The 18,584-nt window shown below is 42.5% G+C and overlaps 1 protein-coding gene across 1 annotated transcript in view; it reads left to right on the top strand.

Moving 5' to 3' along the window:
* DLG2 (discs large MAGUK scaffold protein 2) overlaps positions 1-18,584 on the top strand; it is a 708,566-nt gene that overhangs the window by 19,563 nt on the left and 670,419 nt on the right. The window lies entirely within an intron of this gene.

Here is an 18,584-nt window from a genome sequence, read left to right on the forward strand (position 1 = left end):
TCCTTATCATACACAGCTCTTATCATACACAGTCCTTATCATACACAGCTCTTATCGTACACAGTCCTTATCATACGCAGTCCTTATCATACACAGCTCTTATCATACACAGCTCTTATCATACACAGCTCTTATCATACACAGTCCTTATCATACACAGCTCTTATCATACACAGTCCTTATCATACACAGCTCTTATCATACGCAGCTCTTATCATACGCAGTCCTTATCATACACAGCTCTTATCATACACAGCTCTTATCATACACAGTCCTTATCATTCACAGCCCTTATCATACACAGTCCTTATCATACACAGTTCTTATCATACGCAGCTCTTATCATACGCAGTCCTTATCATACACAGCTCTTATCATACGCAGCTCTTATCATACGCAGTCCTTATCATACGCAGCTCTTATCATACACAGCTCTTATCATACACAGCTCTTATCATACACAGCTCTTATCATACACAGCTCTTATCATACACAGTCCTTATCATACACAGCTCTTATCATACACAGTCCTTATCATACACAGCTCTTATCATACACAGTCCTTATCATACACAGTTCTTATCATACACAGCTCTTATCATACGCAGTCCTTATCATACACAGCTCTTATCATACACAGCTCTTATCGTACACAGTTCTTATACACAGTTCTTATCATACACAGTTCGTATCATACACAGTCCTTATCATACACAGTTCTTATCATACACATATACAGACAGCTTACAGGCCGTTTTAGGGAGGTGTGGGCCATATACGAGTCCCTCTGAGTCTCCCTTTCTCCAATCAGACTGTAGAATCTCTCCAATATGGCCTAAGTGGTGCACTTTGTCTATCATTAGATCTATGTATCATTAAAAAATAGGTCATTGAAAGGGCTCATGCACACGACCGTATGTAATATGTGGTCCGCAAAACAGGGATCCACAAAAGAAAACAAGAATAGCACATGTTCTATTTTTTTGCAGAATGGATATGCGGACACATGGACACGGAATGCACACAGAGTCATTTCATATTTTTTTTGCAGACCTATTGAAATGAATGGTTCTGCATATGGACCTGTAAAAAAGCTGAACGGACATGGAAAAAAAATATATTCATGTGCATGAGCCCAAAGACAAACAAGTATTTAAAGGCTTCCGGCTTTCCATGGTGCTGATCAGACTTCTGCTAAAGGCAGAAGTCTGATTAGACTAAGTGTAAAGTGAAAATACAGTACAGTACACTATATAGTATTCTTGTAGGTGCAAGACAGGGCTTTCTCACAATGGGGCACCATGCAGTACTGTAGGGGTGCAGATGTTGGCGCACACAGTTTCATAACCAAGAACAGTTCTTTACTATATTCAATGCTGGCAATTTGCAAATAGTAGTCTCACAGTCCTTATCATACACAGCTCTTATCATACACAGTTCTTATCATACACAGTCCTTATCATACACAGCTCTTATCATACACAGTCCTTATCATACACAGTTCTTATCATACACAGCTCTTATCATACACAGCTCTTATCATACACAGTTCTTATCATACGCAGTCCTTATCATACACAGCTCTTATCATACACAGTTCTTATCATACACAGCTCTTATCGTACACAGTTCTCATCGTACACAGTTCTTATCATACACAGCTCTTATCATACGCAGTCCTTATCATACACAGCTCTTATCATACACAGTCCTTATCATACACAGTTCTTATCATACACAGCTCTTATCATACGCAGTCCTTATCATACACAGCTCTTATCATACACAGTTCTCATCATACACAGTTCTCATCATACACAGCTCTTATCGTACACAGTCCTTATCGTACACAGTTCTTATCATACACAGTTCTCATCATACACAGTTCTCATCATACACAGCTCTTATCATACACAGCTCTTATCATACACAGTCCTTATCATACGCAGTTCTTATCATACGCAGCTCTTATCATACGCAGTCCTTATCATACACAGCTCTTATCATACGCAGCTCTTATCATACACAGTCCTTATCATACACAGCTCTTATCATACACAGCTCTTATCATACACAGCTCTTATCATACACAGCTCTTATCATACACAGTCCTTATCATACACAGCTCTTATCATACACAGTCCTTATCATACACAGCTCTTATCATACACAGTCCTTATCATACACAGTTCTTATCATACACAGCTCTTATCATACGCAGTCCTTATCATACACAGCTCTTATCATACACAGCTCTTATCATACGCAGTCCTTATCATACGCAGCTCTTATCATACACAGCTCTTATCATACACAGCTCTTATCATACACAGTCCTTATCATACACAGCTCTTATCATACACAGTCCTTATCATACACAGCTCTTATCGTACACAGTCCTTATCATACGCAGTCCTTATCATACACAGCTCTTATCATACACAGCTCTTATCATACACAGCTCTTATCATACACAGTCCTTATCATACACAGCTCTTATCATACACAGTCCTTATCATACACAGCTCTTATCATACGCAGTCCTTATCATACACAGCTCTTATCATACACAGCTCTTATCATACACAGTCCTTATCATTCACAGCTCTTATCATACACAGTCCTTATCATACACAGTTCTTATCATACGCAGCTCTTATCATACGCAGTCCTTATCATACACAGCTCTTATCATACGCAGCTCTTATCATACGCAGTCCTTATCATACACAGCTCTTATCATACACAGCTCTTATCATACACAGCTCTTATCATACACAGCTCTTATCATACACAGTCCTTATCATACACAGCTCTTATCATACACAGTCCTTATCATACACAGTTCTTATCATACACAGCTCTTATCATACGCAGTCCTTATCATACACAGCTCTTATCATACACAGCTCTTATCGTACACAGTTCTTATACACAGTTCTTATCATACACAGTTCGTATCATACACAGTCCTTATCATACACAGTTCTTATCATACACATATACAGACAGCTTACAGGCCGTTTTAGGGAGGTGTGGGCCATATACGAGTCCCTCTGAGTCTCCCTTTCTCCAATCAGACTGTAGAATCTCTCCAATATGGCCTAAGTGGTGCACTTTGTCTATCATTAGATCTATGTATCATTAAAAAATAGGTCATTGAAAGGGCTCATGCACACGACCGTATGTAATATGTGGTCCGCAAAACAGGGATCCACAAAAGAAAACAAGAATAGCACATGTTCTATTTTTTTGCAGAATGGATATGCGGACACATGGACACGGAATGCACACAGAGTCATTTCATATTTTTTTTGCAGACCTATTGAAATGAATGGTTCTGCATATGGACCTGTAAAAAAGCTGAACGGACATGGAAAAAAAATATATTCATGTGCATGAGCCCAAAGACAAACAAGTATTTAAAGGCTTCCGGCTTTCCATGGTGCTGATCAGACTTCTGCTAAAGGCAGAAGTCTGATTAGACTAAGTGTAAAGTGAAAATACAGTACAGTACACTATATAGTATACTGTATTGTATTATACAGACATCAGACCCACTGGATCTTCAAGAACCAACTGGGTCTGGGTCAAAAATATGTAAAAAAAAAAGTGAAAATAAAAAAACACATTTATCACTGATTAAAAATTGAAAAAATTAAATTCCAGACACGTTTGATATCACCGCGCTCGTAACGACCTGATCTATAAAACGGTCATGTAATAAAAGTGATCAAAAAAGTTGCATGTGCGCCAAAATAGCACCAATCAATCCGTCACCTCACCCCGCAAAAAATGAGCCCCTACATAAAAAAACCATGGCTCTCAGACTAAGGCCTCTTTCACACGACCGTATGGCTTTTTCAGTGTTTTGCTGTCCGTTTTAAACGGATCCGTTGTTCCGTTTTTTGTTTCCGTTGTGTTTCCATTTCCGTTCCGTTTTTCCGTCTGGCATATACAGTATACAGTAATTTCATAGAAAAAATTGGGCTGGGCATAACATTTTCAATAGATGGCTCCGCAAAAAACGGAACCGATACGGAAGACATACGGTTGCATTTCCGTATGTGTTCCGTTTTTTTTGCGGACCCATTGACTAGAGCCACGGAACGTGATTTGCGGGCAATAATAGGACATGTTCTATCTTTTAACGGAAAAACGGAAACGGAATGCATGCGGAGTACATTCCGTTTTTTTCGCGGAACCATTAAAATGAATGGTTCCGTATACGGAACGCAAAAAATGTCCTGCAAAGAACAAAAAAAAAAAAACGGTCGTGTAAATTTTTTTTTAAAAAGTACACATATTAGGTATCGCCGCGTCTGTAAGAACCTGCTCTATCAAAAAACAACATGACCTAAACCCTGAGGTGAATGCCGTAAAAAAATAAAAATGGTGTCAAAAAAGCAATTTTTTGTCAACTTACATCACAAAAAGTGTAATAGCAAGCGATCAAAAAGTTGTATGCCCCCCAAAATATTGCCAATCTAACCGTCATCTCATCCCACAAAAATGATACCCTACCTATGACAATCGCCCAAAAACTGAAAAAACTATGACTCTCAGACTATGAAGACACTAAAACATGTTTTTTTTTGTTTCAAAAATGATATTATTGTGTAAAACTTAAAAAAATTTAAATGAAATATACATATTAGGTATCGCCACGTCCGTAACGACCGGCTCTATAAAAGTATTATATGACATAAGCCCTCAGGTGAACACTGTCAAAAAAATAAAATAAAAACTGTGCTAAAAAAACATTTGTTTTGTCACCTTACGTCACTAAAAGTGCAACACCAAGCGATCAAAAAGGCGTATGCCCCCAGAATGGTGCCAATCTAACCGTCACCTCATCCCGCAAAAAATGATACCCTACATAAGACAATCGCCTAAAAACTTTAAAAACTATGGCTCTCAGACTATGGAGACACTAAAACATGATTTTTTTTTTGTTTCAAAAATGATATTATTGTGTAAAACCTAAATAAATAAAAAAGGGTATACATATTAGGTATTTCCGCGTCCGTAAGAACCTGCTCTATAAAAATATCACATGACCTAACCCTTCAGATGAACACCGTAAAAAAAAAAAATCGGTGTCAAAAAAGCAATTTTTTGGTCATCTTACATCACAAAAAGTGTAATATCAAGCGATCAAAAAGGTATACGCACCCCAAAATCATACCAATCAAACATTCATCTCATCCTGCAAAAAATGAGACCCTAACTAAGACAATCGCTCAAAAAATAAAAATAAATCTATGGCTCTCAGACTATGAAGACACTAAAATTATTTTTTTTGTTTCAAAAATGATATTATTGTGTAAAACTTAAATAAATTAAAAAAAGTTAACATATTAGGTATCCCTGCATCCTTAACAACCTGCTCTATAAAAATAGCACATGATCTAACCTGTCAGATGAACGTTGTAAATAATAAAGAATAAAAACGGTGCCAAAACAGCTATTTTTCATTTTAATCAATTTTTTCCCGTAACAAAGCAAGGGTTAACAGCCAAACAAAACTCAATATTTATTGCCCTGATTCTGTAGTTTACAGAAATGCCCCATATGTGGTCGTAAACTGCTGTATGGCCACACGGCAGGGCGCAGAAGGAAAGGAACGCTATATGGTTTTTGGAAGGCAGTTTTTGCTGGACTGATTTTTTGACACCATGTCCTATTTGAAGCCCCCCCTTATGCACCCCTAGAGTAGAAACTCCAAAAAGTAACCCCATTTAAGAAACTACACCCCTAAAGGTATTCAAAACTGATTTTCCAAACTTTGTTAACCCTTTAAGTGTTCCACAAAAGTTAATGGCAAATGGAGATGAAATTTCTGAATTTCTATGTTCTTTTTACTTTGCCTCACAAAAAGTATAATATAGAGCAACCAAAAATCATATGTACCCTAAAATAGTACCAACAAAACTGCCATCTTATCATGTAGTTTCCAAAATGGGGTCACTTTTTGGGGGTTTCTACTCTAGGGGTGCATCAGGGGGCTTCAAATGGGACATGGCGTCTAAAAACCAATCCAGCAAAATCTGCCTTCCAGAAACCAAATGACGTTCCTTTCCTTCTGCAACCTGCTGTGTGCCCGTACTGCAGTTTACGACCACATATGGGGTGTTTCTGTAAACTTCAGAATCAGAGAATTAAATGTTGAGTTTTGTTTGGCTGTTATCCCTTGCTTTGTTACTGGAAAAAAATTATTAAAATGGAACATTTTCAAAAAAAGTGAAATTCTGAAATTTTATCTCTATTTTCCATTAAATCTTATGGAACGTCTAAAGGGTTAATAAAGCTTGTAAAATCAGTTTTGAATACCTTAAGGGGTGTAGGTTCTTAGATGTGGTCACTTTTATAGAATTTCTACTCTAGGGGTGCATCAGGGGTTCTTCAAATGGGACATGGTGTCAAAAAAAAGGCAATCAAAATCTGCTTTTCAGAAACCATATGGCGTTCCTTTCCTTCTGTGCCCTGCCATGTGCCCGTACAGCAGTTTACGACTACATATCCACATATGGGGTGTTTCTATAAACTTCAGAATCAGGGCAATAAATATTGAGTTTTGTTTGGCTGTTAACCCTTGCTTTGTTACTGTAAAAAATGGATTAAAATTAAAAATTTGACAAAAAATTGAAATTCTGAAATTTCATCTCCATTTCCCAAAAACTCTTGTGGAACACCTAAAGGGTTAACAAAGTTTGTAAAATCAGTTTTGAATACCTTGAGGGGTGTAGTTTCCCATTTTTGGGTGGTTTCTATTATGTAAGCCTCACAAAGTGACTTCAGACCTGAACTGGTCCTTAAAAAGTGGGTTTTGGAAAATTTCTGAAAAATTTCAAGATTTGCTTCTAAACTTCTAAGCCTTGTAACGTCCCACAAAAATAAAATGTCATTCCCAAAATGATCCAAACATGACGTAGACAAATGGGGAATGTAAAGTAATAACTTTTTTTGGAGGTATTACTATGTATTATAGAAGTAGAAAAACTGAAACTTGGAAATGTGTAAATTTTTCCAAATTTTTGGTAAATTTGGTATTTTTTTTTATAAATATAAATGAATTTTTTTTACTCCATTTTACCAGTGTTATGAAGTACAATATGAGATGAAAAACAATCTCAGAATGGCCTGGATAAGTAAAAGCGCTTTAAAGTTATTCACACATAAAGTGACACTGGTCAGATTTTCGAAAAATGGCCTGGTCCTTAAGGTGAAAATGAGCCCGGTCCATAAGGGGTTAAATAATTCAGAGCATTTGAAGAACAACATAAAAAAAGAAGACAATACTGAAATGTATTGTATCAGGCTAAAAAGAATACTGACGTGTGCCAGAAATCATACATAAATAATTTTGAAAGCCTAAAACAAATTCTTACACAAAAAAAATCTGTGTTCTAAAGGTCAAAATGAACCATGTCTTCAAAAGGTTAGTGTCCCTCCTGCCTTTGATCTGTATTATTTAGTCTATATTGTGCCAGCACGGCACGTACAGCCTGGCAGCCATATGGTGGGAGCTGCCCGCTGCTGTATATATCCATATGCAATTAGCTCCCCCTAGTGGTGGCTGCAGTTGGACAGAATCTTATCATCCAACTCACTTTGAGGCACAGAACGTTTAGAGTTAACCCCTAATACAGTAACCTGCCTATATTATATATTAAACTAAGAGTTACTTCTAGTGGAGAGTAAAATCCCTCACACTGAGTCTCCTGAAGTGCTTATAGATAATACAGACCAACAGGGACTTCATTCAGGTATATGAGGATTAAAAAGGTTGTTCAACGAAAAATTTTCTACATTTTTAAAACCAGCCCCTGGATCGGAATATTTTTGCAAGTGCATGTAATTAAAAATGTAGTACTGCCACTGAGTTATTCAATAAAATCTATCTGTATAGCGCCACCTGCTGTTCTTTCTTTTTTTATTTCTCTGTGCACATGTGCAGTTTAAATCTTCAACTACCACCAGCTTTATTTACAGTTAGGCCTCATGCACACGACCGTTTTTTTTTTTAAGGTCCGCAAAAACGGGGTCCGTAGGTCCGTAATCCGTGACCGTTTTTTCATCCGTGGCTCTTCCTTGATTTTTGGAGGATCCACGGACATGAAAAATGAAAAAAAAAAAATCTAAGTCAAGCTTGCCATTGAAATGATAGGAAAAAACGGACACGGATCACGGACGCGGATGACAATCTTGTGTGCATCCGTGATTTTTCACGGACCCATTGACTTGAATGGGTCTGTGAACCGTTGGCCGTGAAAAAAATAGGACAGGTCCTATTTTTTTCACGGCCAGGAAACACGGATCACGGATGCGGCTGCCAAACGGTGCATTTTTCGATTTTTCCACGGACCCATTTAAAGTCAATGGGTCCGTGGAAAAAAACGGAAAACGGAACAACGGCCGCGGATGCACACAACGGTCGTGTGCATGAGGCCTTACATGGAGAAAACTGCAGCAGAAAGGACACACCCACTAAGCTGTGATAGGGAAAGAGCTGCACCAGAAAGAACACGTCTCCTAAACTGGTACCGGTACCTCGGGACCGAAACCAAGTCCAAGGTTTAAAGTGGTATTCCACTTTAAAAATCAACGACCGAAAGTTATTTGCACGACTTCGTGAAGAACTCACAAACATTCTAATTCTGTACGGAGACGGATCTCCGTACAGTTTTATTCTGAAATCTTGAACGAAGCGACTTCGGATGTACCATCCGAAGCTCGCTTCGCTCATAACTAATAGGGAGATAGCTGCAGCAGAAAGGACACTCCCCCGGGGCTGCAAGTCTTTAAAAATTCTAGCAGAGCCGTTGGGTAGATCTCTGGATCCATGTGAGATCCAGGCTGGTTCTAGCTTTGTTAGAAGATTGTCATGATGTCTGATTCTCATGTTTTTAATGAATCATGGGATAACCCCTTTAGTGCTTGTTCTCTTCCCTTCCGTCCATCACCCCTCCAGCTCCCGCCATCCTCTCTCCGTGTCCCCGGCTGATTACGTTTAGTCACAATCAGTCGGCGCTCGCAGAACACAATTATTTAGCCTCATCAAATGACTGTTAATGAAGGTGATAAATCTTTCTCCGGGGACCTGGGGTGGAAGCCGTCAGCTGTATCGGATGAGGTTCTGCGTCTCATTTACATGTCAGATGACGGGCGAGGGCTGTTGTCATGATTCCTGAACTGACCCTACTTGGTGCTGCCTGAGGCGATCGCCTCACCTGACCTCATTGGTGCTGCCCCCCTGGGTACTCCCGGTGGTATGGGAGGCAATATCCAGCTGACAGGCTCCCCTTTAAGTGGTATGTACATTTTTGCAACCGATTTTTGCAATTTTTTTTATGCACCAGTTCATCTAAAATAAAAAAGAAGCCGCTTTGCAAATACCTCCTAATGTTTTGTGTATACAGCAATCCAAAGAAAGTATACACACTCTTTAAGTTCCATTCGGCTCCATTTGTTTCCACTGTCAAAGCACACCCTTTCGCCTGCCCTATTTGTGCTTGTCAGGATCGGGAAGCCTCCTAATTTTTTTTTATAAATAATAAAATTTAACCCCTTTCCAAAAGATTCCTGTTCGACACCTACAAAGGTCGCCAGTATTTTTTTTACCGCAGTCTAGACTTATTTCGTTTGGACTTCTCTTGTACTTTTTCTCCATGTAATATCTTAGGCTCTTGAATCAGAAGCTGCGGGCGGAGTATTACCAGCTGAGATATCCATTTTGACTCCAGCTCGATGGCAGAGACGTCCACAGCCAGACGCCTGTGTCATTAAATCAGGCTGGCTGCGCCTCAGTTTGGCGCTCACGCCAATATCTGCACATATGGCTGCGCCTTGCAAAGAATCCAGTGATCAAAATCTTTCTGCCTTCCAGTCACCACTAGAGGGAGCTCACTGCACTCAAATGTATACAGGTCCAAGTTGAACACATTAAGGAGCTCCCCCTAGTGGCTGATGTAGATAGAAACTATTTTATTATTGAAAGGAGTTTTCCGGTGCTACAAAAAATGCTGGCAGCTGGGTCAGAGTGGCTTAAAAACATGAAATAAGTGCTGCTCTTCACCACCAGTCCCACGCTGCTGCTGTTCTGATGCTGCCGGGCAGTGCTCTTTACTTCCAGCTCCCATCTCGCCAGGCATTTCCGTCCTGAATCGGTGGAGATGAGTATTGCTTATTTTATGCTTTTAAGCCACTGGAGCGCCACTATTCATTACCTATAATTGCAGTATATAAGCAGCGGACTGTCTGGACACCTGCCGGAATTTACGCCTTCACATTTGTAAAAGGCGAGAACTTGCCGGTGACCTTCCTTTCCGTCGGTGCCGTCACTGCACCCCTATACACAATGCAAAGTATTAATTAAGGAGCATAAATGTGTTACAATGTATCTTCCATGCAAATAATGATCTAACCTCACACACTGGAAAACGCTGAAGCTCCAACATAATTACCACATCTAAAAAACGAAAGATTTTCCGCCATAAATAGGCACAAAAGGACGATTTTCTGTTAGATTCTCGGAAATTCCTGTGTACCTCAAACCTTACGTTTGTCTCTGGTTCCCACTGTCAGGACGGGTTCATTGCGAAGAGCGGTGACTCATTTCCATATGTGTTGTAGGCTTTCATTAAGTGGGCGCGAGCTCCATTATATAAAACAGAATTTAATTGAGAAAGCCTTAAAGGGATAGTACGTTTTCAATTCCAGATGATACTGAAAGAAAAGGCTTCTTGAATTTAGTCTTACTCCTCAGCTGTGACAGAAGGCGACATGCGAGGAATGATATCGTTTGAGCGCGTGTCACATTTAAAGGCCATTTTCACTGCAGTTACTAGATATACCTATTATAATCAGTAGTATATACTTTTGGATCTGTGCCTGTTTTTCTCTTCATCCAGCTTCTCCTAATGTATTATATGGGTTGTGATACTTCCAGTTACCTAGCAGCCATTCAACTTCCTGTTTGGATGACCACTATTCGAGTCCATGTTGTGGTGAAATAGTCATAGTTCTTATTATGTTTAGAGCATCCATCAGCGGCATACGTTGGGAGGATCTAGTAATACCTACCTTCGACGGAAAAAATATATACTTTTTTTTTTTTTTTACTGTATATCTACACAAAAGAGGTATTCCAACATGTACCATCCGATGGAGGCCAAAAGGACAATCAAGACCTATGATCCCCCTTTTTTTCCAGTTAATCCTGGAGCATACCAGAAGGGAAATTTTCTCGGCACATGCTCCAAATTTAGGATATAATTGTGATGTCAACATCTTTCTGCTGCACAAGAGAGTTGTTACTCACCTCACCCAGTTCTGGCTCCATTTCCCGGCAATCGTCCGAGATCCCTGCCTACAACACAGGAGTTGGAGTTGCCGAGAATTTAAAAAGAAGGGTCAACTTTGTTTTGGTATTTTTTATGTTTGGATGGGTTGTGTTTTGCTTTGCAGCTCAGCCACAATTAATTGAATGTGGTGGGGCTTCCGGACCGAGCCCATGGAAAAGGGTGGTGTTGTTACACAAAGAAAAAAATACCCTTTTTCTAAATCTGGACCCACTTAACATCAATGTGCCTTCAGCTTTCCATGTATGAGCCCCAGGCAGCTGTAATGAAGGCTAAATAGCTAGAACAGTTTGATAATGAACTTCAGTCACAGGGTTTCCAGCCAATGATGAGGTTTGGCAAGTCCCACGGGCGGCTTTATGAAGTTTCTAGACCCGTGACTGACAAGCATTTGCATCTGGAGCTGTTATTCCATTGATGTTACCGTATCGGTTGGCACGGAGAAGGCCTCCCAGTTTCCTCATTTGCGTGAGATAATTATTTTCTCTCAAACACATTGTTTACTTGCAATCAACAACAATTACTGGTGCAATTATGGCGTGCTCGGCAGGATGGACACATCTGAATCTCAAACCACTTTGTGAGAAGATCTATCATGAACATTGCAACGTGTCGCCATCAGTCCCGCTACGCGCGTCCAAATCTCTAAATCTTTCTTGCCAGACGGTCCTATTTATACAAGTAAAGCTCGTTATTTTTATCTCCTACCCAAAAAGAGACGCGGTGGATGATGCCACTTATACAATCTAGTCGGATGACAGGCATCTATTTTTATTTTCCTATAAATATGCAACCTGTGATAGGTCGAATGTGCATTACTGTCAGTCATCGAAAGTGCACCTGCTACATGATGGAAGCTCAAGTTCCGGGGATTGGAGTTATTTTTTTAAATGTTGTGGTATCAGTTTATTTAACTTTTTGCAGCAGTTTCGCATTGGCCACAAGAGTCACAATAGGCTGACTGTAACCCACTTGTCAGATTTGCTGTATAGACTGGGACAGGGTCAGCAGAGTCATCTCGTGTTAGCATTAAAGGGTTGGTGACGTAAAGGGGTTGTCACAGGGAGCACTTTTTTTTTTTTTTTAAAGAGCCACAATGGGTTATAAACCCATGCCACTGCTCTTCCTAGGCTGTTTCAATTCCCTGAGATTTTCACTTCCTGGTCCATGGAACTGCCCACAGGAAATGGCTGGAAATGTTCTTCCCAAAGACAATCCCTCTGTTGACAGGTCTGTCATATTCCCGTAAGTCTAGATAAAGCAGGATGCTAGTAGTATACACTTTATACACAGATAAGGCTCTGTATGCAACTCCCCTATCTCTGGGTGAGGGGCTGTATGCCATTACTTCCTGAAAACTGTAATAATCTAGGACATTTCTCTGTCAATTGTCCCCTGGGTCACAAAGATAGATGGTGGCGGACTAGGGGCTTATATAAAACCCTTCCCACAAGTGGCAGGGCTTAAACGACACAATTAAATGTCCCAGGGTTGACCTCTTCTCATTTGTAGGCTTTCCAAAAATTATTTCTTCACTATTTGCCTTCTCACACAATTGAGGAAATGTAATAGAAGACCCAAGATCCCAATCAACCACCTCTAGGAGATATGTTTCATGTCTCCATGTGTCTTAGTATAGCCTTCTGCTAAAGCAGAATTAGAACCACCTTGAGCACCAGCTAAACCTGGGCAGATACCGGGACCCATTGGGTTGCAAAGGCCCACATGGAAACCCATCCATAGATACATACACATGATGCTGTAGGACCTGAATGCAAAATCTCTAGGTCTATGTATCTGTAATCACTTGACTTCTCCATTACCACCTTTCAGTTCTATCTGGCAACCAATCACTGTGAGACAAGCCACCCAGTCTCATACCTCTCAGATTTCCCTAGGGCAAGAACTAATTATAGGGAGCATTGATGCCCTTCTAACAGATTGATGGGCAATCTATTTTCCCATCACATATACTGACATGCCGTTTCCAGGATCCTTCCAAGATTGCCCATCTGTTGTACACTAAAGGTGCCCTTGCATCTTCTATTTTAGTGCCTATGAGGAAGGGATACCACCTAATAGAAAAGAGAATGAGACAAACCTTGACTGTACTCAAGCTCCAGGGACACCATAATGTTACGATGGGGAGTGGGGGAAACTCCCCACCGTACAGTGACGGGTAGGCAGGATGTGCCACTAGGCCTGGATACCAGGATAAGGAGAGCAGGTCACCTCCTAATGCCACCCTCATCCTATCCCTGACCTCCTAACTGTATGAGACGGCCTCGAAAGTAGGGAGGCTCATACTCTGGAACCTCGGGCCTACTAACCCTGATGATCCCTGGTAGTAAGGTCAGGGCTAGGAGACGACTGGTTCATCCATGACACGGATTAACCAGAGTCTCCTACAGGCCTAGCAACCAGTAGCAACAGGAAAAACAACAACACTACAATCATGTTCTAGAGCGGTCCACCTGACCACTAGAACATCACCACAACTGTAGGAATCCCCATAGAAAAGACAGTGAGAAACCAACAGGGTTGGCAGGTAAGAAACCAGAGACAGGAATCCCACCTGAATAACAAGCTCAGGGACACATAGCACTTACATGCCGAAGCAAAGGGATGAAAGACGCTCACTGCCTGCTCACTACCCCTCCGGGAAACCATGGAGCCCACTTCTGCAGGCTGTTGGTCAACGCTGTTCCCCCTCCGAGGAACACAGAAGCCCCCTCATCGGAGGCACAACACCCAGGGTAACGCCTTGCATACATGCCGGACATAAAACACCAACTGACCAGACATGTAACAACAACAAGACGAGACCCCACACCCAGAACATAAACCCACACCAAACAACCACACAGGTAAGGTAGGGGAACAAGAAGGATAGAATGGGAAGACAAACTATGTTCAACAAGGTGGCCCTCAAGCTGGACAGATGGAAAGGTCCAGGATGGCCGCATAACTCCAGTTCCACCAGAAGCCGAAGTTAACTCTGAACTCAGGCTCCAAACACCAGTACTATAAGAGCCAAGAGACCACACTCAGCTCCACCTTGCTCACACCTTAACCCCATACACACAAGAAAGGGAAGAAAAACAGCCTTAAAGGGGAAGTGCACATGCATGCTTAACCGAAAACACGTTGCCACCGGCAACCAGCATGCGCGGCGAAAGTGTCACGGCAAACTACATCCAAGCAGTGACACATAATGGCTGCAGGGGCTGCCCCCATGTATGTATGCTCCTGGACGCTCATATGTACGCTCCTGGACGCTCATGGCAATAGATCATTTGGGGCCCCTTCCTTTTGCACCATAATACTGTCTATGAGAACTCCATGACACTCTTCAAGATAGAGCAGCAGACTCCTTGCTGTTCTCAGACCAGTGGGCTAGGTGTTGTCTCAGCTCCCAGGTTCAGAACATCTGTTTGCACTTTGGTGGCTTTCTTCCTTCTTGGTTGGAAAGACTTCATGTGGCTTGTGTACTAATGTAGCCAACCAGACTGCTCGACATGATAGGACTGACTGATGGAGTTTTGGGATATATTTTCTGCTGCCTCCAGCCACCACTAGAAGTAGCTCAGGATCTTGTTGTATATAAATTAATTATTGGGTTCAGTGCAGTGAGTTTGGCACTTTATCCAGCCTTTCCATAGAAGTGAGTAGAACGGTGGCCACGCAAAAGCACCACTGCTTAAAGTATAACTGTCATATTTTTTATTTTTTTGGGAGTATTGGATTGTGGTGATTAATATCTCCTTGGTGGCCCTATTTTAACTTTTCACTGTGTATTCAATTATCCCTTAATTCCACATTTTTGTTCCCTGTACTGCCTACTTTTACCTGTGCTTAAAATCAGGTTGCTAGGCAGGGTCCGTCTCTCTGTTGAAGGACGGAGGACGCAGAAGCAGGCAGCCTGCAAGGTCACATTACTGACCGCCAGGGACTGTAAGTAAATTATTAGAGCCAGATCCTCCCCAGCAGCTGATACCAGTGCCTGGGCTGTGTGCACTTCTCCCTGTCCCTGCGCTTGGCAGACGCTCCCTCACTCAGCAGAGCTGGAGAATGCAGAGTTGGAGCAGCGCAGACCAGGGAAGGGAGATCTGCCGTCTGCTCAGTGTATAAATGAAAGCAACATGTGGTAAGAGGACCCCTTTATGCTGCAGGAGATTAACCCTTTAGGGGGAGGGCTGTGGTTACTGACACTTTTGGGGGGCTATTGTTACTGGCTAGTGAGGGCAGGCGGGATTAGCCTCAGGGGGAGGGCAGTGGTGGCCATCTTAACTGAATAGTGAAATTGCAGTTTTATGCAGACTGGTTGCTAAGGGCTGAATCTTATTAAATATGGGGTAAGTCAGTCTGATAGTAACTGATTCTGGAATATCATGTTATTAGTAACTACATATATGAAAATTGAAATTAGGGTCTAAATGTGACAGTTATCCTTTAATTCACACAGGGGACCTGGAAACCTCCTTTCTCATGATTTGTAGAGGTCTATCCGGCTCAGGCAACAATGGAATATGAAATAATTACACAAATTACAATCAAGAAAGGAACAAAATAGTCAGATTGTAATAAATTTATTTATTTTGTAAAGATTGGTGGTGGCTCCGTTGGCCGGAACAAAGAGGACTTAAAATGTATCACTGTGCCGGAGAGTAGTATCAGTGGACCCTCGAAGCCACAGTCTGATTGAAACTGGCTAAACCAAAGTGTGTTGTCTAAGGAATTCCCTAGTAGTTTTCACCTTTTAACCCTTGTGCAGGGATCTGGACTTTGCTGCACACAATCCCCAGGTCACCCCACAACCCCCGGAGTAGTATGAGATGGGTTACTGTTGTGGTGAGATACTAGCAATGTCAGGAACTAAGCTGGGGTTTATAAACAGGAAGGTTGGAGGTGGCAGACCTAGGTATAATCGAGAAGTGTGGTCAGAAGTAAAGCCAGAGGTCAGGATAGGAGGAACACAACAGTGCCAGGAGAGGTACAGGATCAAGGTCAGGGACAAGGCCAAGGTCAGAATCCAGAAAGTACCACAAGTATTGGGCAGAGTAAACAGGAGGACTAGGCAAAAATGAGGGCAGGAAGAGGTTCCAGGCCAGAAGACAGTATCAATATAGTATAATGCACAAAAGAAAATGGACAGGAGCCAGGAAAGGTTTGTAAAGCGATCTCAAAGCAATGATTGTGAGGCTCAACTAGGTTTAAATATCATGATGACATCACCAAACCCACCGAGAAGAAAGCATCATGTTGCATAGCATCAGAGCCCAGAACCAAAAGGGTTCAGCAGGGTGTGTTCAGGCAAGAGAGGCCAAGAACTGCACAAGAACCTGGAGAGTGAGGTAGTATTAGGGCTGGTGTTGACTCCAGGCAAACCAGAGCTTGACTGACCCATGGCAATCTGGATAAACATGTTTTCAGGGTGTGAGTAGGGTAGACATAGGATTAATTGGGAATCTGTTGCCGAAGGGCCCATATATATCTGTCACCAGCCCCGTGTATACTCTATATGAATCATTGGTCCCAGCAGTAGAAGGAGCAGTTCTTACCATCTATGGCTGAGGCTTCTTCTTTCTATCACAGTTATGCGACCTCTTAGCTTTTGCAATCAATTTTCTTTCTGTCATTTTGTTCTTTACCCTCAGAATGCGCCAATTACTGTATTTCGAAACAAAGGTGTTCATTTCCAGGAGAGGCGGACGTGTATTCATCTGCACCATGTTTCATGCATTTGACAATTACAGTCATTACACTACCGCTCAGAGGGAAGATTTTTGCAGCATTTTTAAATTTTGTTTTCTTTTACTTATTATGTGTAGAATACAATGTAACCAATCGCTCAACAAGTCCCAATGTATTAAGTCGCTATGTAATAATGTGGCTCCCAGTATTAATAATGCCCCCATTCAGTGGCGTACCGCCCATAGAGGCAGACCACGCCATTGCTATGGGGCCCGCGGCACTGAGGGGCCCGAAGAGCAGCGAAGGCCCCGCCCACACTATTTGGCCCCGCCCACTCATGACATGCGTGCCGGCTATGCGGCTGGCCGGCTGCTTTTCTTCAGCCAACTCTTCTTCTGCAATCGCCGCCCCCCCCCGGGCCCCATCTGACCTGATCCTGACCTCCTGACCTGATCCTGACAGCCTGCAAGTAGCGCTCGAGTCGCTGGCCAATCAGCACAAAGCAACTCTGTTAAGGCAGCTGCTGATTGGCCAGTGGCGCAAGGGAGGCGGGAGAATCGTTTTGAACTCGGCCGTCGCCAGTGTGCCTGAGCTGAGGAGACGAAGAAGGAAGAACAGAAGCACCTGTGTCCCTGGCCTGAAGTAAGTCAGAACCGTTCGTCCTGCCGTGCTGCCTGCAGTGCCTGGCCCTGGCTGCCTGAGACGAGTGAGACTGAGAGAGAGCAGACTCAGTCAGCACTCAGCAAAGACTAGGTACCGTATGATAATGTTATGTCAGATGTGGATACTCAGATTGTCAGACACTGACAGCGGCAGGCCAGGCAGCAAGAGAGAGGAGGGGTGGGGAGGGGGACAGCCAGGACAGGGTGGGACATGCTTCAATCCCACTCCAGTGAGTCCTGTTGTCCTATGAGCCCCAAAATGCCCATGGGGAGAAGGAAGAAGGCACACTGTCCTGAGATTTATGGGGGGCATTAGAGGTTGGGGGGGGGCTCATAGAGGACAGTGTGCTTTCCTCCTACACCCACTCCTTCCTAACAACCCCCCACTGGGCATTTTGGAGGGCATTAGGCGGGGTTGGCTGGATATTAACCCCTCTAAGTCCTTGCTGCTAATGCTGAGTGTGCACATAGCCACCAAATGATATTTCACCAACCAGCCAAACCCCCCCCCCCCCCCCCACACACACACAAACATATGTGCACACTCAGCATCAGCAGCAAGGAGTTAAAGGGGTTTGGGGTAAGAAAGAGAAGTGATGACAAAATGGCGCAGGTAGCAAAGGGGTTAAGATGTGGGGGATGACTTATGTCCGGCTTTAGCACAGTGGACAGAGGCAGGAGGAGTGATGTGTATGCGCTCCTGCCCTGCACTCGCTCAGTTGTGTGGCATGCATATTGCGCCCTGTGTCCACTGTCCTGTGCCCACTCTGCTAAAGCCTGGCAAGTGACATGGTCCATCTGTGTCCACTGTCCTGTGCCCACTCTGGCAAGCCTGGGAAGTGACACGCCCATTGTATGAAATTAT

The sequence above is a fragment of the Bufo gargarizans genome, chromosome 3 (genome assembly GCF_014858855.1).
Source record: "Bufo gargarizans isolate SCDJY-AF-19 chromosome 3, ASM1485885v1, whole genome shotgun sequence".
In the NCBI taxonomy this organism is placed as follows: Eukaryota; Metazoa; Chordata; class Amphibia; order Anura; family Bufonidae; genus Bufo; species Bufo gargarizans.